This window comes from Passer domesticus, chromosome 25 (assembly GCF_036417665.1).
Source record: "Passer domesticus isolate bPasDom1 chromosome 25, bPasDom1.hap1, whole genome shotgun sequence".
NCBI classification, from domain to species: Eukaryota; Metazoa; Chordata; class Aves; order Passeriformes; family Passeridae; genus Passer; species Passer domesticus.
In genome coordinates, this window is record NC_087498.1 from 1,345,757 (window position 1) to 1,369,688 (window position 23,932).

General features: G+C 53.6%; 1 protein-coding gene across 1 annotated transcript in view; it reads right to left on the minus strand.

Moving 5' to 3' along the window:
• LGR6 (leucine rich repeat containing G protein-coupled receptor 6) overlaps nucleotides 1-23,932 on the minus strand; it is a 151,653-nt gene that overhangs the window by 127,085 nt on the left and 636 nt on the right. The gene's annotated exons all lie outside the window — the stretch shown is intronic.

The window sequence follows — 23,932 nt, forward strand, 5'->3', positions numbered from 1 at the left end:
CCCTGCAAATAGATCAAGGCTGAGGAGCTGGAGATGCCTCTGCATCTGTAATCACACCAGCTCTCTTTAGCTGATGTTTTGATGTAAGCTTACATTTCCTACCTCCATGGAATCAGAATGGCTTTTTATTGCCCTTATTAATCAGCTTAATTAAGACAATACACCTTCTACTGTGTACCTACCCTCCTGCTATTAAGGAGCAGCTCAGCTTTCCTTAACTTGTTAACTTGCTGCCTACTGGGATTTCTCACTGCAAACCTCAGATTTAATCCACGTTTTGGAAAAAACTTCTTATCATACTGGGAACAAAAGAGTTCTTCACTGCTATGTATTGTCTTTAAGGTAATGGGTAAATATAGAAACTAAACTAAACTCTGGGATGATAGTTTGGTTTGCACTGTTTGATTGACCAGGTATATTTTATCCTGCTTCCCATAGCATTCCTCCTTTCATTTATCTGTACAATTGTCTGGACTGACAGCTTGAGGTCTATCAATTATTTCAATCTCTGCCACACTGAATTACAAAAGGCCAGATTTCTCACCCAGGCAGACTGTGCCTTCTGTACCCTTCTGTCTTCAGAAGGGTTTACAGTCCCTTCTGAAAATATCAAAGGAAGTCTTTAAAGCCCAGCCAGATTTTCATTGTTGGGAGTCTCCAACTTCATCAAAAGAAGAGACAGTCTAGACAAAACACCTACAAACTTCACTCTCATCTAAAAATGTAACTGTTGTTTTTGTGGGGAACCTTTCACAATTTCTGCCCAGATCCACCCAATAAATTACATCTTTGCTGCTTTGAGTTCTTCCTCTGTTTCATGAATCCCCATGAAGACACGTTTGAAAAAGCACTTCCCTCCCTCTCATCTGTGTTGGTGACCTTCCAGAGTGTCATATCCAAAAAAATACTGATTATGAGGGAACTCACAGGGCAGTATTTCTTTACTTTGAGAATTATGCACATTGCAGAACTCCTGGAAAGTCACTGAAAATCTCATGAAAACTTGTCATCCATCAGACACTGGGAAATCCAGGACACACTGTGGTAGCTGGAATCTCTACAGAGCCTCCTTGTCCAGGGAAACCCCTCCCCAACAATGTTGGACCTACATGATAAATAATGGGCCAATAATCCCAAAAGCTTCCTACACTCAGCTGCCAACAGCTCCTCAAATCTCTGCCCATGCATCTCTTACTGATTCCTGTTTTGAGTTCTAATCCAGCCTTTTCCTGTGCCATAGACCTTACTTCTGCCTGGAAAAACATCTCTGTTTCTATTTTGTTCTGGTTTCAGCAGTTGCTCCAGTGGAGACCCACAGCACAGCATGTGAGTGTCAGATGGGTTCTTGAAGGCTTTTTTCCCCTTTCCACGTTCTTGTCAGGAAAACAGACTAGAAACATCTAAAATGCTTGGAAAGGAGGACTATGAAGGGCCAGCTGCCTACACAAAGCCAGTCCTTGGCCATGCGTTTCTGAGGGCAGGCACAGGCTGCCTTGGGAGGACCACGAGCTCCTGCACACTGACAGACTGAATAAATCAGGGGTGGCCACCTGCCCATGCACCCCCAAAGCATCCAGGCCCTGGGGGCACAACGAGTGCGACACAAGCAAACCTGTCCCACAGGTAAAAACCCTCCTGAGGAACAGCCCTGACACAGCCACACAACTGAGGAAACCATGGCAGTGGCTCTCTGCTGTCTCCAGGATCATTCTGGGTGAGATGCTGTGAGGTGGGAGCACAGGCTAAGGCAGATCCACCCAGTCAGTGTCAGGCTGCCAAAGGACCACAGTCCTCGTGGCCAGCAGGTCCCAAGTGTCCATGCTGAAGTGCTTGCACCTCCCTCACCAGAGGAGAAGCCAGACAGGCAATTCCCTGATGGGAGGAGTGCAAATGCCATGAGAACAGAACTTTAACACTTAATAAGTCACCTTGCTCTGTCCTAGGTATGGTGCACTCCACATAGAGAGAAGAAAGTTATTCCTGGGACACAGCTCCCTGCTGTGATCAGAGGATGTTGTTCACTCTGGAAAACCCAGCTGCAGCCCCACGGGGCTGTGTATTCCCCAGGGCACCCAGGGCTGCCCATCCCTGTCTGCCAGCACTGGCACTGGGACATGCTCCCCTCCATCCCACCCATCCAGGAACCCGCTCCCCTCCATCCCACCCATCCAGGAACCTGCTCCCCTCCATCCCACTCATCCAGGAACCTGCTCCCGTCCATCCCACCCATCCAGGAACCCGCTCCCCTCCATCCCACCCATCCAGGAACCTGCTCCCTCACAGCTGCAAAAGACAGTCCATTTAAACAGAGGAGATTCACAGGCAGCATTAAGTCATGAGAATTCTAGGGGGAAACAGAAGTTTCAGACAGTAGGACTGGGTTTGAGTGCTCACACTGGGAGGAAGTTTGGAAGCTCATGTTCTGACATCCCTGCTGGTTGCTGTGGGGTCAACAGTGAAGGGACCCTCAAGCAGAGTGTTGTTTCTAGTTCCTTTTTTTTGACAGATGTGATTCAGTGCAAATCCACTTGGCTGCATGACCTGGAAGCTGGTGGATGAGGAGGATTAAGAAGCAGGTAATTGCCAAAGACTTAGCCAAACTCTTAAATCACCAAAGACACGCAGATGAGATGGGATCATCTCTTTAGATCAGTCCCCACATTCTTGCAGAAGCAGCAGAGCCAGAGGAATGCAGAGCCTGCACACATCACTGATAATGAATTGTTCTATTGTGACTTGTAATGGGAAGGTTCACTAATTAGAGGGAGTTTTTGAACTGCAGGGGGTTGCCCTGGCAGTGGCCAAGATCTGTGGGCAGGCCCGATGTTCCCTGGTGCTCTCCTGGGTTGGGAAATCATGAGCAGAACTTGTGCAAACTCCCCACCTCTGGCTGCCATGTGCTGGACCAGTGCCTGAGGGCTCAGCACTGGTTTTACCCAGCTCCTTCTGGTGCAGGTAGGGCAAACTGGGTGGGACAGCAGGGGGGCAGAGCAGGGGTGGGAAGCAGGGCTCTGGGGTGAGGCAGTCCCTGCCTAATCCGTGCTCTGACCCAGTCCTTGCATGTCCCAATGTGCCTAATGCCAAATGCAGCTGCTCTCCAGAGCCTTGGTCATCTTTACAGTGCCTGGGGACACTGTCACCACACACAGCCACCAAGAGGTGACCTGCAGGGGCTCTCAGGTGGAAAGAGCTGCCAAGGACCCTCCCTAGCATGGCACCAGACTGCTCCTGCTCTTCATTCCTCCCACAGCTCCAGGTAGGGAGCTGACCCAGATGTTCCTCATCAATGAGGAAGGACATCCCACCAGCCCCTTTTGCTCCTGGCTGCATGGCAGCTGCAGAATGTGGGAACCTTTGCCTGCTGGCAGCAGATGCTGTTCTGGTGGAGCGCCTTGAGTGCCAGATCTGCTCCCTCCCTTCAACTGATGGTGCAATGAGCCCAGAACCTGTGGCCTGGTCTCCTGGGAGAAAGGCAATGAAGCATGTGGGCCACGTCTGGAAATCAGATGCCCTGTGGGTGATTCATTGGCATTCCCTCTGCTCAGGCACCAAAAGATCATCTCTCCTGTCCAGACAAGTTTCACCAACGTGAGCAACAGCAAAAGCCAGCAATATTCCAAAATAACAATATCTGAGAGCCTGGAGCTGACAGGATCCACCTGTGGGAAACAGCCCACAGGTGTTCTCAGGGAACATCTGGTGGGCACCGTGTAAGGAATGTAAGCAGTGAAGCACCTTTCCTGGCACAGAGGAACCCATCAAAGACCATGGCGGGCTCCTGGCTGATGAAGGCTACACACTCTGCAGCCTCACCACTCCAAAATCCACAGGACAAACAGCTCTGTTCACACCTGCTAAGTGCCAGGTGGGGAAGTCCCAGTAGCACCTGGCCAAGGGAAGGTTAAATGCCAGGCACACAGCACCTCCAGCACTGCAGGTACCACCCAACAGGCTGAGATGAGGAAGGAGGGCACTCTGCTGTTCCCTGCACTCCTGCTGCACTGGCCACGGGGCAAGGACTTCTGTGGCTCAGCCCTGGCCTCCACAGAGGCTCCTTTCCCAGCTGCTTGGGATCTGCATTCGAGGAGGATGCTGGACAGGTGGCTTCCCTGCTCCCTCCTCCCTGAGCAGGGTTTGCTTCTAGCTTCTCCAACAGCTCTGGGGAAGGGCTCCTGGCAGACAGCTCGTGGCTCTCCAGGGGACCTGTCAGGTGTGACTGTCACAGGGCAGTCTATGTCTGCTTGACATCTGGGCACTCCAGTGCCTCACAGAAACCTCAGTGCTGTGCCAGGGCAAAACCAGATCTCCTCTAAGGTCTGCTTGATCATGGAATCATGGACTCATTGAGGCTGGAAAAGGCCTCTAAGACCAAGTCCAGCCATTAACCCAGCACTGCCAAGGCCACCGCTAACCCATGTCCCCAGGTGCCACATCCACACATCTTTTGAACAATTCTAGGGATGGTGACTCCAGCACTGCCCTGGACACCTTGTGCTAGGGCTTGACGGCTCTCTGAGGGAGGGTTTTCCCCTAATATTCAGCTTAAACCACCCCTGGCACAACTTGATGCTGTTTCCTCTTGTCCTGTTGCTGTTCCCAGGGAGCAGACCCCAGCTTTCCCTAGCTGCCCCCTCCTGTCAGGGAGTTGTGGAGAGCCAGAGGTCCCTCCTGAGCCTCCTTTCCTCCAGATCCCTGAGAGTCCCCCCAACTCCTTCAACCACTCCTCACCAGACTGCAGCTCCAGACCCTTCCCCTTGGTGGTTCATTTTTGGGTGCACAGCAACATCTCTGCTTGTGCTCTCCCTTCTGAAGATCTCAACCTCACCAGAAGGCTCCTGGAGCTCTGTTTCAGAGGACACAGAGAACATTTGTCCCAGCCCTGGAGGTCTATCCCATATCCCAGACCTGGGCTAGCCAAGGTGGAACTTTAAGTTAAGAAGCATTGTGAGACAAACAATGGGTAACAGAAGGGTGACAAAGCTCCTCCAGTACAACTTGAGGACTCCCTCCTGTGCTAAGAACTGCAGTCATGCAGGTGGGACAGGTCACCCCCTGCCAAGACACCTCAATGTCTCAGGGTAACAAAAACCCTTTTATGTCCAGTCATGAACCTGGTGGGTGTGGTGAAAGTTCAACCTCTGTCAGGAATAGAAGCGCAGGCCAAGGAATTGTGGAAAACTTCTGACTTCAGACACAAAACTGCACAGATCCAAAAGTCCCTCACATCTGTCAAGCAGAAGAACGCTATAACTAAATATTAGTTTTTATTTGGACCTTTACAGAAATGATGGTATGGCTGGGCCCTGCCCAGAAGGCTCATGCTGTTGTGTGGGACTCTGGGAAAGACTGTGGGACTGGAGCTACAGGCATCAATGGTATCTTTCTACTCCCAGACTGTTGTGAGAAACATGGTCAGGGAGTGTGTCACAGAACTGATGAAAATCATTACAAAAAGAACCAGATATAAAGTGAATAAATCAGATTGATTTATCAGAATTGGATTGATTTATCAAGATCGAGCAGAATCCTGCCCACAACAGCAACCAGCATCTACACCATGCTCTGGAGGATCAAGGCCAACAATCAGATTAGCTAAAGCATGATTCTAATCTGCTGTGGCCATGAATTAACATGGTGAGAACAGGATCTGGGAAGAGAGTCTTGGTCTCCACTCTAGCCTGCAAAAACCTGCCAGGGAGAAGTGCAAACAGCTGGAGCTGGGCAAGATGATGGAGATATGAACTGTTCCTGGCTGGGATGGAGAGAATTTTCCTCACAGCAGCCCATGGGGTGCTGTAGTTTGAGTCTGTGACTGTGCTGATAACACACCAGTGTCCTGGCTGTGCTGAGGAGGGCTTGCACAGCAGCTTTCCCCTCTCTGCCCCAGCAGGAGCAGTCTGGGTGCATGTGAGAAGCGGGGACAGAGCTCAGCTTGGACAGCTGTGATCTGAGCTGGCCAAAAGGATGTCCCACCTCCTATGGCACCAGGCTCAGCGCTGAAAGCTGTGGGGAAAAGGGCAGCAAGGAGGCACGTTTGTGGTTGTGACATTGTCTTCCCAAAGAACCCTGAGGTGTGACAAAGCCTTGCTTCCCTGGGAACACCTGCCTGGCGTGGGAAGCAGTGCCTGATTCCCTTGGTTTGTTCTTCCTCCACACCCAGCTTTGCTCTCCCTCCTAAACTGTCTTTGTCTTGGCCCACGGGAGTTCTCAGTGTTGCCCTTCTGATTTTCTTCCTGCTCCTGCTGGGGAGAGGGATCAGCAGACCCAGGTGAGGTCTGAGCTGCTGCTCAGGAGCAGCAGGCACAAGCTGCCTTGCAGGGACAGAGGAGCTCTCTGGGCCAGGGCAGTCAGCCTTGCACTGGCTGCAGCTCATCTTGGCAACACTGCAGCCAGAGTGAGAACTGTGCTGTCCTGTTTGGTGATCTCCTCTTCTGAGAAGTCCCAATCCACACCATCTCTTCTGCTTCTTGGACTGTAGCACAATAACCCTTGAGGAGCCACTCAGCCATCCCAGCCTGCTTTCCTTCTGGGGCAGCCCCATCAGCTGCAGCTCAGTCCCTGATCTTGGGCTGTGTGGGAGAGGTTTGACAGCAACTTCTGTGAGCCATGGAGAAGTTTGAGAAGGGGAACCATGTTTACCCCTGAAAGAATTTTCTACCACCGTCATTGACATAGAAACCGAGAAAGGAAGAAGGATAAATAAGAGAAACCTACAAGTACTTATTCCAATGAGCACTTTGTTTGTCTCTTGTGACCAATGAGTAAAGTGTAAACTTATGAGTTTTGTAAGAATGCATAAAAAGCATGCATGCTATATTAAAAACAGTTTGAAACCTTCTGAAATTGGAGTATGTTGCTCTGTATTGTCTCTGTCTCAACTACAACAGGGCTGCCTGCAAAGAAAAGCTCAGGACAAAGAGGGAAAGACTTTGTTCCCCATCTGCTTCATCAGGCAGGATTTCCTGCTCCTACAGTCTCACAGATACTCATTTATTTTATTATTTGATTTCCCCACCTAATCTGTTGCCCTTTGCTGCCATGACTTTATCAGCCAGCACGGTTCTGAGCTGTGGCTCACCCTTCCTCTCTGAGCTGAGCCTCAGTGTGAAGCACAATCCAGCCAGTTCCATAAATGCTACTGCCATCCACACAGAGCTCAGACCCTGGGCCAGAGCAGCATTCTGCATCTCTCTGGAAGCAATAGAAACAGTCCTGGGAGAAGGGACTATGCTGGGTGACAGATGGATAAACTGCTGGGATCCCAGCGGAGAGCTGCCTGGAGATATTTGACTCCTCTTGCAGGAAACTGTAATGAACAGGGAGCAAAAAACAGTTGTTGACACTGTAAAATGGAGAAGAGCATTTTTATCAGAACTGAAAATTGTTGGTGGTTTTCAGTAATTTTTGGCTGATAATTATCTGTGTTCAGACCAAAGACTTCCCAAAAAGAAACATTATGGCTGAAAGCTTTTGAAAAATGCCTTTTGGACTTCTGGCCTTCTCAAGAGGACATTTCAAAAACAGCAGCTGTGAAGTTCAGCCAGAAGAAACTGAGGAGCCAACCCAAAGGATGCATCCTGGCTTGGGGACACATGGCAGACAGGATCCTGTCACTCCTCCCCTCTGACGCGGGCAGACGTCCCTTGCGGTGCCAGTGCTGACAATCCAGGCATTTCTGAGCACTTCCCCAGGGAGCTGCTGCTCCTGCCAGCACCTCAACCAGAACAGCCTGGATCTCTGTGGCCAGGCAGCCTCACAGCTATGCTTCCCAAAAAACAGCCCATGATTTACAGACAGAGTCTGCGAGCCCTGTGACAGCAGAGCAGGGAGCAGCTCCGCGCTGTTTGGTACGGCTTGGCTGGGGCTCGGGCCCAAGGTGGGAGATGGATCCCAGCTGCATTCCTCACCAGGCTCACTGCCTTGCAAGGACAGAGATGCCTGCAGGGATGTGGGCTGAGGTGCTCTGCAGCCAGGCGCAGCGATGGCCTGGCAGCCAGAGAGCCAGGCTGTGTCAGGGATGCTGGGAGCTGGCTCCTCTCAGCGATGTCTGCTCCCCGAGCAGCGAGCGGCTTTCACAGCATCACATCAGAATGACCAGGTTGGAAGAGACCTTAGAGATCATCGAGTCCAACCTGTTCCCTGACACCTCAACTAAACCATGGCACACAGTGCCACATCCAGGCTTGGGTGACTGCACACACCCAGGGATGGTGACTGCACCACCTCCCTGGGCAGCCATTCCAGAACTTTATCACTCTTCCGTGAAAAACTTTTTCCTAATATCTAACCTAAATTTCCCTTGACACAGCTTGAGACTGTGACCTCTGGTTCTGTCAGTTCCTGGAGAAAGAGCCCAACCCCACCTGACTACAACTACCCTGCAGGAAGCTGTAGAGTGTTAAGGTCGCCTCTGAGTCTCCTTTTCTCCAGGCTAAACAAGCCTGGCATCAGCCCTGGCAGACTCTACGGTGTCACCAGGAAGCCACAAGGCACCAGAGCCCTTGCTTTGTCTCATCCTCGGGTGGGTGGTCCCCTCGCACCGGGAACAGCCTTTTTCTGCTGTCCGGGGAGGCACAGCCCTGCCGGGGACAAGCTCCGCTGGTCAGTGACACTGGGAAAGGGCTGCGGGGCTGAACCCTCCTGCGGGGAGCCAGGTCACTCTTGTGGGAGTTTAGCGATGGAAAACTGCTGTGGATGGACCTGACTCATCCCCCCGCTCCCCAGCGTGAGTCAGGTATTGCGGCCCCTGCGGTTCAGGTAGAAAGTGAAACCTGATGCTCCGCACAGCCTGTGACACGGGAGAGAATCCCCACGGGATTGTCCTGGGGAGCCCCCTCCCGTGCCTGGCCTCACTTATGGCCCCCCGTTAATGGGAACAGGGCAGGATCCTGGCCAAGGCTGCGCAGACACAAGGATGGAGGCTGGTCCCGCATCGCTCCATGTGCGCATCCAGGCAGCCCCGGGAGGAGAGATGGAGCTGGAAGGGGCTGGACAGGGCAGGACACCGGCTCTGGGCCCGGTCTGCTGCAGTGCAGGAGGACCAGGGAGCTCTCTCCACGCCCAGCGACACCGGAGCCTGCTCCAGGCTCCACTGCAGCCTCTGAGCTCTTGGAACCCTGGATGCTGAGAATTCCAGACTTTCTGTGCTGACAGGCACTGACCCCCAGGAGAACACTGCATTGACCTGAGGCCGTGGAGAAGGCTTCCAAAATTGCAGTGGGATTACGGGTGTGTATTTTGAATAGAAGTGTATGATATCACATGGTGGAAAACTTAGAGATTAAGGTTGTAGAATATAGCAATATATATAAGGCAATATGGAGTTTTTAGGGTGTCTTCACCTTCTTCTCCATGGCTTTGTGTGGTTTTGTGTAATTGGTTAGAAAAGTCCACATTGCCAACTTTGGGTGATTAGTTATTGGGTTAAAAGTAAAAATAATTTAGGTGTCCTTTCTTAACTGGACAGTTTAGCCTTAAAAGACCTTGTAGAGAAAGATAGTTAGTCATTTTGTAGCTTGTTAATAGAATGCTGTGGAACTCACAACTTGTGGGACTGTAATATAGATAAGAAATAATAAACATTTGAGCCCGAACACAAAATACCATCTCAAGCACTTTCAATCCTGACCCTGACAGAGGCAGAGAAGAAGACAAGGAACTGACACTGAGCCCTGTGAGGACAGCAGGGCTCCCAAACTCCTCACACCGAATGGCTCAGACACCAGGGACTGATTTTGTGATGTCTACAGAGCAATCAGGGTGTCTCATAAAGAATGGTGAAAATGTCTCATTTCACTTTTTATGCTAAAAGTGCTCTGGAATTGCTCCTACTGGAGACACTCTTCCAAAGGCCAGAGGAACTTGGATTTGGGAATTATGGCTGCATGCAGGATTTCTTCCATCAAACCCCAGAGCTGTCAGTGCAGCAGAGCCAGTCAGCTCCACTTTTCCTGTGTAGACAAAACCCAATTCCAAGCTGAAATTTCCTTAAGACGCGTCTTGTATTTCAGGATCTTTTGGTGCTACTTTCATCTCCAATCCACATATTGCAGGCCTATAATAATAATAATAGCAATAATAATAGTAATAATAATAGTAATAATAGTAGCAATAATGATAATACCTTTTGTATGTACATAGCACCTTTCATCCAAGGATCTAAGTCACAATTACAGCCCCACACATTCCTGCACATTACAGCCCTATAATTCTAAGACTGTTCAAGTATCCAGACTTCAAAGGGAATGTGGATTTCCCCTCCAGCCCAGTCATGGTGCCCAACATGCTGGAGATGTTTCAAAGGTGTTTCAAAGGTGCCTTGGCAGTAGCCAGAGGTAGTCAGAAGAGCCAGAGGAGCTCTCTGAAGCTAAAAAGATCCTTCATGGGTTCTTTCCTTCCCTCTCCCAGTCCCTCTTTAGTCTCCCTGGGAACTCAGCACAGCGCTGGGATGAGAGTGATGCTCCCATGAGACTTTTGTGTCTGTGCAGTGGGAGGTGAAAAGACAGAAATGTTGTTGAAAGGAAAAGCAAGTGACAGCACAAGCTCATCTGGATGACTGCAGCTGCCAGCCAAGGTAGAACCCACAGCATTTTGGTCAAAAGAAAGTTCACAGAAAAATTGTGTTCCACAAAAAAAAAAAAAAAACAACAACAATGAGGATGGGGGAAATGGTGGAATTTTTCATTGTAAGAACCTTTCTTTTAAAGTGTTTAAAGATTTTCAGATGACTCAAAAAAGAAAAGTAGTCTGTTTTGGGTCAAAGCAAAATGGTTTGGGGATAGTCAGAGAAAACTTGTTGTGTTTTGGTTTGGTTTAGTTTTAATTGCTTGGGAAGCCTGAAGAGAACATCCCTACTTGTTTAACCCAAGCCAGCCTCTTCCCACTTTTTTAGGCTTAGCAGAGAGCTGAAGCAGCTGCTATTTACCCCATCCCTCCAGGAAGAATTGTGCTGCAAGGAAGGGAGCTTCCTGCAGAAACAGCACTGGGGCTTACAGCACCTCTGGCCAAGCTGACATTTCCCAGCTGGGTTCATTTCCTCCGTGGGGTCCTCCAGTGCTGCCCAGGAGCTCTGAGAGCTGCTGCCTTGGCTGTGAGGAGAGTTTTGGTAGCTGCTCTGACTTGTGGCTGCTCTGTCAGTGATGAGGTCAGCGGACATGAAAGGCAGGCACTAAATCTGACAGTTCAGTGGTGCTTTTCTTCGTGTTGTGGCTGAACAAATGGGAAGCTCAAGAACTTTTTAATAAACTTCTAAAAGGTGTTTTAGCTTGAGAGGTCCAGACATGTGGCTGGAAACTGCAGAGAGTTTCCAGCTCTTCCTGAGCACAGGTTTGATCAATTGATCTCAAAGCATGTTGGGAAGGGTTTATTAGTAGTGCTTCAAAGATGGGGAGACTGAGGCACAGGAAAAGAAAAGGGCTTTGGGGTCAACCATAAGGCTGGGATAGAGCTAGAGACCTGTTCCTCGTGCTGCACTGTGCTTTGTGTCTCCCACCCATATCTCACATGGGAGCCAAAGCTTGTGGGACACCTGTCCCCAAAAGTCTGAGTCCTTGTGTCCCTTCACCAGGAGAAACCCTTTCCCCAGAGCATCTGTGAGCAGGTCAGTGTTAGGTGTCCCCTGGCAGGGGACTGGGTCCACCCCAGGTCTCTCCAGGTGAGCCAGAGCTCTCCTGGAGGAGCAGGGCGGTTTCACAGCATGTGCGAGCTCACCTCAGACACACCACACTAACCAGCATGGGCTGCAGCACATTTCCTCTCCCCCTTCTTCAATAAATCACAGCTTCCAGCATTCATGCTTTTGTCACTAATAAATCTTCTGCTGTCTTACACCACATGAAAGCACAACAATACCTACACTGGCAGGCACTTCCCTGCGCAGGACGCAGCTGCAAACACAACCTGCAGCACAGGAACCTGCTGCCTGGCCCTGAGCTGCAGAGAAGTTACACACAGCAGGTATAAAAGGGCTGCTCCATGCTCTAGAAAGCCCCACATGGAACACCAGGGCGCACATAAAAGCACCCTGTCCAACAGGACCTCATTAATCCGTGGAACATGGTGCCACAGGAGATCAGTGCAGCACACAAACCTCAGCTGCACCTGAGGGTCACAGTCAGGGTCCTGTCCTGGCTTGGTGCCTTTGGGTCAGTACCACACACCTGAGCCTAAAGGTGCATCTCTGTCCTTTGGTAGATGAGGGGACCTTCCAGATTTGGGGCAGGACCTTGGGATGATATCTGACCACTGCCAGCCCCTGTGCTCAGGAGAAGAGAGCCAGAGAGCAGCTGTGTGGGTCTGCACCTTATTCTCCCCTCGGGAGCAGCCAGCTGAGCAGCACAGGATCCTGGCTGTGTCCAGTGCTGCCTGGGGAGTGCAGCGAGCCCAGGGCTGGTCACAGGGCTGCAGCCCCTCTGCTCTGCAGCCAGGCTGGGAAACTGGGGGTGTTCACCTGGAGAAAGCTCCAGGGAGAGCTCAGAGCCCCTTCCAGTGCCTAAAGGGGCTCCGAGGGAGTTTCTTGGACAAGGGCCTGGAGTGACAGGACGAGGGGCAATGGCTTTGCACTGCTAGAGATATTGGGATATTGGGAAGGAATTCTCCCTGGGAGGGTGGGCAGGCCCTGGCACAGGGTGCCCAGAGCAGCTGGGGCTGCCCCTGGATCCCTGGGAGTGTCCCAGGGCAGGATGGATGGGGCTTGGAGCAGCCTGGGACAGTGGAATGTTTCCCTGCCATGGCAGGCAGGTGGAACAGGATGAGCTTTCTGGTTGTTTCCAACCCAACCCTTCTGGGATTCTGTCATTCTGGGACAAAATGCTCACATGGCTGTTTCCTTTCTCAGCCCCCAGGCACTGAGGGGCTGGTGGGGACACTTTCAGGGATGCAGAACCAGGGATAAAGCAGAACTGCAGACATTGTTTCCTGCGACCACAATTTTTTCTTGTGTCCTCAGGGATAGACAGAAGATGAATTCTATCTAAAGGTGCAAATGTCTTTCCTGCTGGTTTCACGCAAAGATGAATATTTGCTTTACTGAGGTTGAGAAATACCCACAATTGTGAATTCTATTGAAATTTCAAGACACAATTATACCGAGTCATCCCTATATCAGATGACATCCTTTGGAAGGTGACTGGTGCCTTCTGATCCTGCAGGTCCCTGAGATCCCTGGTGCTGCCACACGTCACTGCCACAGCACCCCTTGCTCCATGCTGGCACAGCCAGCACTGGGAGGTGGCACAGGCAGGGGGAATGGCACACCCAGGGGCTGGTGGCCTTCAGGGCTCAGTGTCACCTTGCCAGGCCTTTCAGCCTGGCTGTAGGGCAGCCCCATGCCCACACGGCCCTGGTGTCCCCCCATGCTGAGCAGAGGAGGCCACATTTCTGCTCCCTTTCCAGCCCGTGGTTCCCACCGTGGCACATCTGATGGGATGACACGTGGTGCTTGGGCTTCACCTTGCCTTTGAACTAAGGGAATGTTCCTAATTGGTGCCCCACGGGGATGTTCAGTGCTGGAAACCATCCTGTCTCCCGGGCTCTCTTTGTAGTGGGACCTGTGGCTGCTCACAAGAAGAGACAGCATGTCCCTTGAGCATGTCCTGCCCTTACAGGTGTGTTCTACTGCTCCACTCCCATGGGGATGGCTTTTCATTTGCAAATCCTTCAAAGGGCTTGAAACAGCTACAGGAAGGCTGCAAACAAGGCAAAGGGAGACAGAGAGCTGTGGATAGCCTGAGAGACCCGTCCATCCATGGAGGGGAGGAGACTGGGAGCTGCCCTTCATCACTGCTGGCAGTGGTTTTACATGAGCCCTTTTTGGGTCCTTGATGCATCCCTGCAGGACTGGAGGCATCACCTGAGCTTCCCTGAATCCTCTTCTCCATTCTGGCACAGCTCCTGCCCCACACGGGCTGGAGCCTGGCTCTGTTTCCACTGGGCTGCAGCAGGATGCTTGTCCTGCTGCTTCTCACAAAAACCTTTTCTGGTCTCTTTCCTGCTCCTACCAAACTCAAGTCATTCTCCTCCCAGCCCTGACAGTCCTGCCCTATCCCTTCCCACCATTTTCAGAGATCTGCCTGGTGATCCCTTCCTGTCCCTCTGCTCCTTGTCCCACCGGCAGGACCCCCATCCCTGAGCCCAGCCCCGGGGAGGAAGGATCTGAGGAGCAGCGAGTTCCAGAGGCACGGGGGCATTTCGGCCCCGCGGTGAGTGCGCGGTGTGCTGGCCCCCGCTGCCCTGCCGCGGGCACGGGGCGCTCCCGGGGGCTCGGGGGTCCCTCGGCCCCGCTGCAGAGCTGGGAGCGCTCCCGGGGGTTCGGGGGTCCCCGCTGCAGAGCTGGGAGCGCTCCCGGGGGTTCGGGGGTCCCCGCTGCAGGGTTGGGAGCGCTGCCGGGGGTTCGGGGGTCCCCGCTGCAGGGTTGGGAGCGCTGCCCCTCCCTCCCCCAGCGCTGCTCCCTGACCCAGGCAGGTGCAGGGGGGAGAGGCGTTCGCAGCCCCAGCGCTGCCTTTTGGCACCAGAGCCCTGCCAGAATCAAAGAGCTTTTCAAAGCAAACCTTCAACTCCTTTAATCGCCAGCGAGAGCTCCTCCCACACAGATCTAAGGCCATGAGCTCAGTGTTTTCGTTGCCCCGGGCAGATTTATGAGGTTATTCTTCAAGCAAGGGCGGGAGAGAGGGGAGGCTGTGGCATATTGCTTAGCTTGGGGGGCGGGCAGGGAGCGGGGGGAGCGAGGCTTTGCGCTGCGAGGACCTTGCAGAGAGCCGGGCTCCGCCGCGTCTCTCGGGGCTGCAGGAGAGGAACAGCGGGATGGGGCTGGGCGAGCTGGAGCCCAGGGCTTGTGGCCGGCCAGCAGCAGCTCCCTCCATGCCCCGGCCCTGGCCCTGGAGCATCCCTGCAGCCCGAGCGCAGCCCGCGCTCCTCCAGCCCCGCCGAGCGTCCTGGCAGCGGCTTGAGGAGGGAGGAGGAGGGAGAGGCTGCTGGCAGTCCAGCCCGTCCAGCCCAGCCCAGCCCGTCCAGCCCAGCCCAGCCCAGCTCTGTCACACGCTCCAAGCAGCCCTGAGCTGCCCTCCCGCCGCGCACCTGCTCCACTGCCCGGAGAGCAAGTGCGGCTCAGGCCGGGCTGCTGCCTCTCCTGCAGGGTGACCCGGGCACCAGCTGTGCCTTGGGATGCGGCACATCCCTCCTGCATCTCCCCTCATGCAGGAGTTGAATTCAACGCTCTCGTGGGCCCCTTCCAGCTCAGAAGAGTCCACGATCCTGTGGTGTCTGAAAGAGCCCTCACCAGGAGTCAGGTTCACACCCAGATACCATCACTTCCCACCAGCCCTGCAGAGATCCCTCTTTCCTTTGGAACTGAGATCCGGGGGAGGTCTCAGGTGTGATGGCACTGTAGGCACAGCCTTTGTCACCTGCATTGTCACCTGCAGCACTGCCTGTTGTGGCTGGAAGGACTTGAGGGACGCACCCCTTGTTCATGGACCAGTTTCCTCCTGGAAACTTCATCAGCATCCCATTAATGCCAGCTCTACCCACACTGGGAAAACAGCAGCCAGGTAAAGTGAACACTGCTGGACCCAAAGTGCTTCCACCTCATGGCATCAAAAGCAGAAAGGGACCAGAGCCTGTGGCAGAAAAGGGGCCTGGGAGATGAAACAGCAGGAGGAAATGGGAAGAGATGTCATGAAACTCATTGGAAATTCAGAGACTTCTGAACTTCCTTTCTCTTGGACTTAGAACAAAGAGCCAGCATGTCAATATTTAGTATAGAACAAAAAAAACCCCAAAACCCCACTGTGTTTTAAAAACAGCAAAATGTTCAAAAAATGTTTTGATTTGGTAGTCTTGAAGTCCTGCAATGTGAATATTAAATGGCCCATGGGTAAATGTAACACCAGCAGGTGAAAATATATAAATGGAAACTCTTTTTCAGAAAGACACCATGAAGTGAAAACATTGAAATAATCTCTCCTGATTGAACTTGTTACTACATTTCTACCGTTCACAGCCCCATGAACACTGTCCATTTTCATTAAGCTTTTCCTTTTCAATTAAATGAGATATTGCTTGGAAAACCATCCCACCAAACATGCTCTTCAGGCAGCTCTAGGACTGACTTCACTATTAAGGCATGCTGAGAGCTCTGGGGCTCAGCCTGGAGAAGAGCAGCTCTGGAGGGACCTTAGAGCCCCTTCCAGTGCCTAAAGGGGCTTAAAGGAAAGAGGGAGAGTAATTTTTACATGGACAGATAGTGATAAGGGAGAATGGCTTCTCACAGACAGTGGGAAGATTTAGATTACATGTTCATAAGAAATTCTTCCCTGTGAGGGTGCTGAGGCCCTGGCACAGGGTGCCCAGAGAAGCTGTGGCTGCCCCTGGATCCCTGGAAGTGTTTGGGGTCAGGTCGGATGGAGCTTAGAGCAGCCTGGGATGGTGGAAGGTGGAATGAGATGATCTTTGAGGTCCCTTCCAACCCAAACTGTTCTGTGGCTCTGTGATTAATGGTCCTGCAATTCTGGCTTTGCTCTGAGCACTCCCACCCACCCCTCACTCCCTCCACCCCCTGACCTGGGCTCCCTCACCACTATTTTGTCTGCTTGCTGTGGAGTTTGGTGTCTTTCCACTGTTCTGCCCTGAGCCATGAAGCACCTGCAGAATCATGCTCATCATCCTCTGTGCAGGGATGAAGGCACACTGAGCACTGCTCCAGGCCAAGGGACCAGGGCATTTCAGCTCCTGCTGGGCTGGGAGCTCCCCCTTGCCCAGAGGACACAAAAGGCACTTGCTCAGGAGCTGTGCTGTTTCCTTGTTGCTGTTCAGTTTCTCTCACAAGCTGTGAAAGTCCCAGATTTTCTCCATTTGGTTTTCTCCTCCTTGCAGGCTGGGGAGCACAGGACAGGTATTCCTGTTTCTGGTTAGTGCTCATCTCCCTGCTCCAGAGGGAAACAGCAGTCAGAGCCTTGGATTCAGTGCCAGCTCTCCCTGAGGTCTCCCTGAAGTCAGTTCTTGGTTTGGACCACCCAATTTGGGTATCCTAAAGTGTCATCGTGCAGGAGTGCTGGGAGATGTTCCCCCTTGGGGCACTCACAGCAACACACCAGTAAAAAGCCACTGTCACCCACGGGAGAGCCTGAGACTGTGACTGAGGTGCTGGGCAAAGGGAGTTCATCCAGGTGGCCTGCCCCTAAAATCTTTGAGATGCTGCTGGCAAGGATGCAGAGCACACCTGTGGAGTCAGCAGATGGACTTTGTAGAGTCCCTTTGAAGGAACCCAAATCCCTGAAAGCAGGAAAGCCTTGTTAGCCCTGATATTTCAGGTGTAAGAAAAAAAAGTTCCTCAAAGCTGATAAATGGTGAATATGAACCTGTGAATGCACTACACTGTGCAGAGCTCAGCTCTTCAGGTGCCCCTCACCAGTTTTATCTCCCCAATCCACAACTCCAAGCCCATAAACATTTTCCATTGCTCCTGCTTTGGTTTCCCTTCTCCCAGGTATTCTCAAGGAGGAGACTGTGGACTCTGGACTGTAGAGGGGTCCTGGATTGCAAGATAAATGTATTCTATTTCCCATCTGTCAGAGCTGGGGCAGTTCTCTGCTGTTCATGGGGCAGTTTTTTCTTTATCTCTCCCACAGCCAATCCTCCCTCCAGGAGATCTCTGCTGTCCATGGCCACTGAGTGTCCCTGCATGGCTGATCAAATTCCAGCATCCCATGGGGAGATGCTCCGCCCAGGGCAGGAGCCAAGCATTCCTACCTGGATCCAATCTGAGCCTGGAACAGCACAGCAGCCTTTGCCCCCTGCATTCCCAGAGGAGCAGCTTTCTTCTGCCCTGCATTCCCAGCGGGAGACCAGGCCCATCTCCAGCAGCCCTGGAGCTGCAGAGGAAAACTCCCCCCTTGTGCAGGATCCCTGCTCCAGCAGAAGCACAGCTGGCACTGCAGGAGGGCTGAGCCCCCATGGGATGGGGCTGTGCCTCCACCCTGACCCACAGGGCTCAACTCCTCTTCTGGTGCTGTTTTGTATAACTGCATTTTTTTTTTCTTCCCTAGTAAAGAACTGTTATTCCAGCTCCCATATCTTTGCCTGAGAGCCCCTTGATTTGAAAATTATAATAATTCAAAGAAAAAGAGTTTACATTTTCCATTTCAGGGGAGGCTCCTGCCTTCCTTAGCAGACACCTGTCTTCAAACTGAGAAAACACGGCAGGAATGGCTCTTCCTATGAGTCTGCCAGCACGGAGGAAGGTCAGGCAGAGAGCAGCCCCAGTCTGGTGGCCAGCTGTAGCAGCATTTGGTTGTCCTGGGCTGCATTGTGGCCTGGGAAGTGGCAGGGTCTGGAGGTGAGTCTGCACCCCTGGGGTGTGTTTGGATGGGTCCTGGGGCAACAGTGGGGCTCCTGTGGTGACCATGGCATGAAGAAGAAGCTGTAGATGGGCCCTGGCACTGGGCAAGCATCGGGCAGGATGGGGACTCGCTCGTCTGTGCAAAATCACCTGGGGCAGGAGGGCAGCACTGGCCCCAGGAAGGATTGAATTTACACTTTGCATTGGGATTTTGTGCTCTCTGCATTTTTGGCTGCTCCCTCTTTCTCTCTAGGGTGTGTGCCTGTCCCAAAGGCACACAGGGTTGGATCCCTGTCACCCCTGCAGGAAACCCCAACTCCTTGGGAGCTTTAATCACCCTTCAGCCCCAGTGCCCTCCCCAGGGCTGTCCTGCCTGCCCAGGCTTCCAGAGGGCAGCCACAAATCCTGCTGTGCCAGCTTCTGTGTGCTCCCCATCCTGGGGGTTCTGGTGGCTGTCCTTACCACAGGGGGGCTGCAAGGGGCAGATGTTGCACATGGGGAGGGGTTTGGGTGAGGGGAGCTCCCTCAGCACTGCTGCTGTGCTGCTGCAGGCACCAGCTCTGTGCTGAGCCTGAAAACCTGCTGCCTCTCCACCTGCCATTCTGTGGCTCTTTAGAAAATGCAAATATCAAGAAAAAGGCATCTTTCCCTCACTCTGCCCTGTGCTGGACCCAGCCCTGCGTGACCTAGGAAGTGTCTTCTGAGCTTCAAAGCATCCTTGTCTCCTGCACATCCCTGTCAGGGGTCTGTGGCACCTGATTCCAGAGGGCAGCTCAGAGGAGAAGAGTGGGTGAAGCAGGGCCCCAGACTCCCAGTGGGATGCTAAATTCCAGACAGTGTCTCAAAATGTCTCTGCAAGGTGAGAACAGCCCTGAAGGCTCCTGGTCCCATGCTCCTCAAGGAAAAGAGTGTGGGGAATGAGGAGCTTTCTGTCTGGGAAGCCTCACAAGATGCTTGGTGATATCTGGGGGCAGCCAGGACCTGCTGCTTTTCCCTTCCCCAGCTCCTGCTGGGACAGCAGCAGCCTGCCAGCCCCATCAGCTGTGTCCTGCTCCAGGTCTCTGCTGGTTTCCCAGGACACAGAGCAGCTCTGCAGGCTGTGCCTGGCTCCACAGCGAGGTGTGCAGGGGCCGGGGGCAGGAACACAGCAGGCACTGGTGTTTCTGGGGATGGGCACCGAGCAGCAGAACTGCCTGACCCCTCCGTGGGGCTGGGGAGACCTGAGACCCTTGGGAAGGGGGGATGGCTTCTCCAGCTGAGCTTTGAGCCATGGTGCTTCTGGTGTGTGGCACGCTCCAGTCTGTGCCCCTCATCTCCCCCCTGCAGTATCTCCCTTCCCCCTCTCCCACAGGGCCGTGCTCCCCTGTCCTGGACTGCCAAGCAGATTGGATTCTATTTGCCATCTGTGTGACAGTTGTCTTCTGTCCAGTGGGCAGTTTTCCTTATCTCTTCCACACCCACTCCTCCCCCGGGGGCACATCTGCTGATAACAGGCTGTGGAATGTCCCTGCATGGCTGATAAGAACTGCAGCATCCATGGGAGCTGTGAGCCCAGAGGGAGGAGCCAAGCATTCCTACCTGGATAGAATCTGAGATTCTGGAACACCAGCACGGCTTCTGCACTGGATTCCCAGAGGAGCAGCAGCTGCCTCTTCCCCTGGATCTTCAGAGGAAGACTGCACCCTGCTACAGGATCCCTGCTCCAGCAGAACCACCCCTGACACTGCAGGAGGGCTGAGCCACAATTCCAATGGGACTGCTGCCAGCACCCTGACCCACAGGGTGTCAGGCTGTGTTCTGACTCTGTCAGTGCTGTTTTAGTTTACTGCATTGTTTATTTTATCTTTTTTTTTTCTTGCCTAATAAAGAGCTATTATTCCTGCTCCCATATTTTTGCTTGAGAGCCTCCCCTTAATTTCAAATTTATGGCAATTTGGAGGGAGGGGGTTTACATTTTCCATTTCAGGGGAGGCTCCTGCCTTCCTTAGCAGACACCTGTCTTTCCAAACCAAGACATCCCCACTCTGCCCCACTCTGACCCACACGCTGCTCACACCAGGAGGTTTGATCATCCTCACAAAAAAGGAGCAATAGCCAAAGAGTGTTACAGCTCTCTTTAACTATTGACTGGAAGAGTGTAGAGAAGCAGGAGCTGCGCAGGGGAAGGATGAGAGGTAATGGGCACAAAATAACCATAGGAATTTGCAATCTGATATTAGGAAACATGGGATGGTAAAAATGGGAAAAAGGTGAGAAACTCTTAGAGACACTCCTAAGATTATCCAGTAGGTTTACCTGCTGGACAAGATCCTGACCAGCCTCACAAGGTGGACCCATATGAACGTGGATAAGAGACCTCCAGGAGTGTCTTCCAGCCTGGATATCTGGGCAATCCTTCCAGTACTTCCCCATGTATGTGGCTGGGGATAAGGCACTGTCACACCCCTCTAGACCTGTGCAGGGTGTGGGTGTGTGTGCTCCCTGGCTGATGTCCACACGTGGCCATGGCACTCCTGGTGTTACCTTTCCATCCCAAGGTGTCCCCTGCTGAGACAGACTCTCCATCTCTCCATTTCCTTCCTGCAAGTGACAGCTGCACAGGCCAGCACATCCCTGGGAGGGACCTGGCAGGCACAACCAACACGGTGTCATTTGTTTTTTGTGATAAAGGAGCAGCCTCAGCAAAGTGAGAATGTTACCTCACCCCAGCATTGTCACCTGTCCCCCTTGCAGGGGCTGGTGGCCAGGTCCATGGGGCTGAGGGGGTCAGGATGCCATCCTGGGGCACCCAACTGTGGGCATCTTCCTGGTGAAAGCCAGGGGACAGCTGGGGACAGAACTGCACCAGCCCCTGTGATTCCCTGGGCTGCTCTCCAGGTCACATGCAGGGTGGGCAGTGGTGCCAGGGATCCCAGCTAAGACAATATTTTAAGCACCAAGAAGCTTTTCCCGTTTTCCCATCCTCCCGTGAGCCCCTTAGTGCAGTGACCTCTCTGCTGCACAGGAACCTTCCCCTGCACAGCTCCACTCTTCTGAACCCCCAGCTGGCTGTAGTTCTTTCCAGGGAGCCCCCAGAAGCTCCAGCCCCTGTGCTGCAGCCCCAGCTCAGCTCTGACACACGCTGAGGGACAGAGATATGTGACACAGGACTGCCACTGGCACCTCAGCTCACGGGGAAATCTCTCCCCTCTCCCTGACCACAGCTGCAATTTCACCAGCGATGGAATTTTCACCACTGAAAACACCTGGCTTGGGATGGATGGGGTCGGGGCCGAGTTCAGAGAGGTGCGGGAGTGAGCAAGGACAGAGACAGGCACGGTGCAGGCGCGGCAGCGGCAGGACGGGGCACGGACACAGCTCATTAGTGGTGAGGCAGTGTCTAATCAAGGGTGATTACAGGATCCTTTCTCTTGCTCCGGAGGAAGTGCTGCTCTCACAGTGCCAGTGACTTGCTGAGAACACAGGGCACGGAGCAGAGAAGATGGAAAGTTTTGTGAGCAGCTGCCCAGCAGCTCCGTGCTCCTGCTGCCCTTCCAGGGCTCTCTCTTCAGCCCTTGGAGCTCTCCAAAGCAATCCAGGACTTCTTTACATATTTGAGTGTGGAGTTTAAGCCTGTATTTCCATTAAGAACTTAGATCTCACTCCAATATCCACACTGCCTACAAAATTCATGCTGATTTGCTGTGACAAACCAGCCCTGGCTGCCCACCTGTACCTGGGGAGCTGATCTCACAAAATTTGCTGACGGCAGTGCCAGGGCAGGGAGAAACCCCAGCTCTCCAGTCCTGCTCCAGTCATCCCCAGCTCGTCCTGACTCTACCTCCATCACATCTGTTTGGTGCTCTCGCTGGCAGGGTTCAGTGGGGAAGCACCAGACGGGTTGGTTTTCCCCAAAGGGGAAGGAGGAACACTGAGGCTGCCTCCAACATCCCCGGGCCCGCCCCAGGGGCGAGCCCTGCGCGACGGGGGCTGGGGAGGGGGCTGTGCCCGAGCTCAGGGACACGGCTGGCACCGGGTGAGCCCCGGGAACGGGGCCGGGACAGACACCGGGAACGGGGCCGGGACAGACACCGGGAACGGGGCCGGGACAGACACGGGGGATACAGACACGGGGACGGTGACGGGACAGACACGGGGACGGGGCCGGGACAGCCCATGGGAAACGGGGCTGGTACAGACACGGGGAGCGGGGCCGCGGCCAAGGGACCGCACCAGCAGCATGCCGAGGTGCTGCGTGCTCCAGGCTGTCCCGAGGATCCAGCCCCGCTGAAATCCAGGGCTCAGCCCGCAGCCGCAACAGCGACCTGCTGCACCCGCACCGGGCCGGCAGCACCTCCGAGCATCCACCCGTGCACAGGGATCCGCGTCCCGGCGCTCCGTGTCCCTGCTCCAGCCACCGTGGGCAGGGTGAGCTCTGCACCGAGCTCCGGGAGCGCCGGAATGTCCTCGGGCTCATGCGGGCATGCATGGCTCTGCAGCCCCAGCCCCAGGGACAGCTCTGCGGGATGACATCTGCGTCTTCCCTGCGAGTGGCACCATCGGGTGCCCCGTCCTGCGGCACCTCGGGGGGAAGGGGGTGCCTGGTGGGGCTGCCCCTGTCCCCACAGAAGCAGGCAATGTTCTGCATTCTCCCACATGATCCTGTGACTTCTCAGCGGGCAGTCGGTTCCAAACCAGCCCCGGGGACAGTTCTGTGCAGTCACACCTCATGCCACAAGTGGTTCCCTCTCCCAGGGGAAATACAGCCTGCATGACACACATTTCTCTCATCTTTCATGGTTTCCAGTGAGCATCGTCCCTTCCTGCCTTATTTCCCTCGCAGCTAACCCAGTACAGCTCTGGCCATCCAGTGGCTGGCACAAGACTGCGCTCCTCAGGCGAGCAGGAGGAGCAGAGAACCCTCACCCAGCGGTGGCAGCTTCCACCTGGCTGTGCCGAAGCCCTTCCTGGGCGGGTTTGGGTGCTCTGCTCTGACAGCTGAGCACCTGCGGCTCAGCACCATGCAGGGAAGCCAGAAAACCACCCCCATGGTGTGTGTGCCGCTCCAGGCGCGGGTCCCCTCTCAGCAGCGAGCACCGCACGAACATCCCAGCACCGTGTGGGGCTGCCGCTGCCCCCCGAGGGCTGTGGCACCCCTGGCACTGCCCTGGCACTGCCCTGGCTGCATTCCGAGCTGGGAATGCCGCGGTCCTGCCCAGCCTGCCTGCCAAACAGCTGCGGCTGCAGCGCTGCCTACGAACCCGGGAAGCATCTTCCTCAGGGATAACTTGTCTCCCTGAGAGGGATGTTTCCTCTCCCGGTTAAACCCTGAGATTTTTCCACAGTCGTTTATCAGGATCCTCAGTCATCACCAGTATGATGGCACCAAGACCATCTCGGGGCTAGAAATGAACGCAGCAGTCTCTGTCAATTAACCCTTTGGGGTATTAACATCAGAAGGGGTATGAAACATTCAGATAATCATAATTCCTAAATAAAAGTAATACATAAATGATCACAACCCTTACCAACCCCCCAGACCTCTTCCAAGGCTTTAATACTCATTTTAAAAAGGCAGCTCGGACAGTGCTGGTGGCCAGCACAACCCAAACCCCGCAA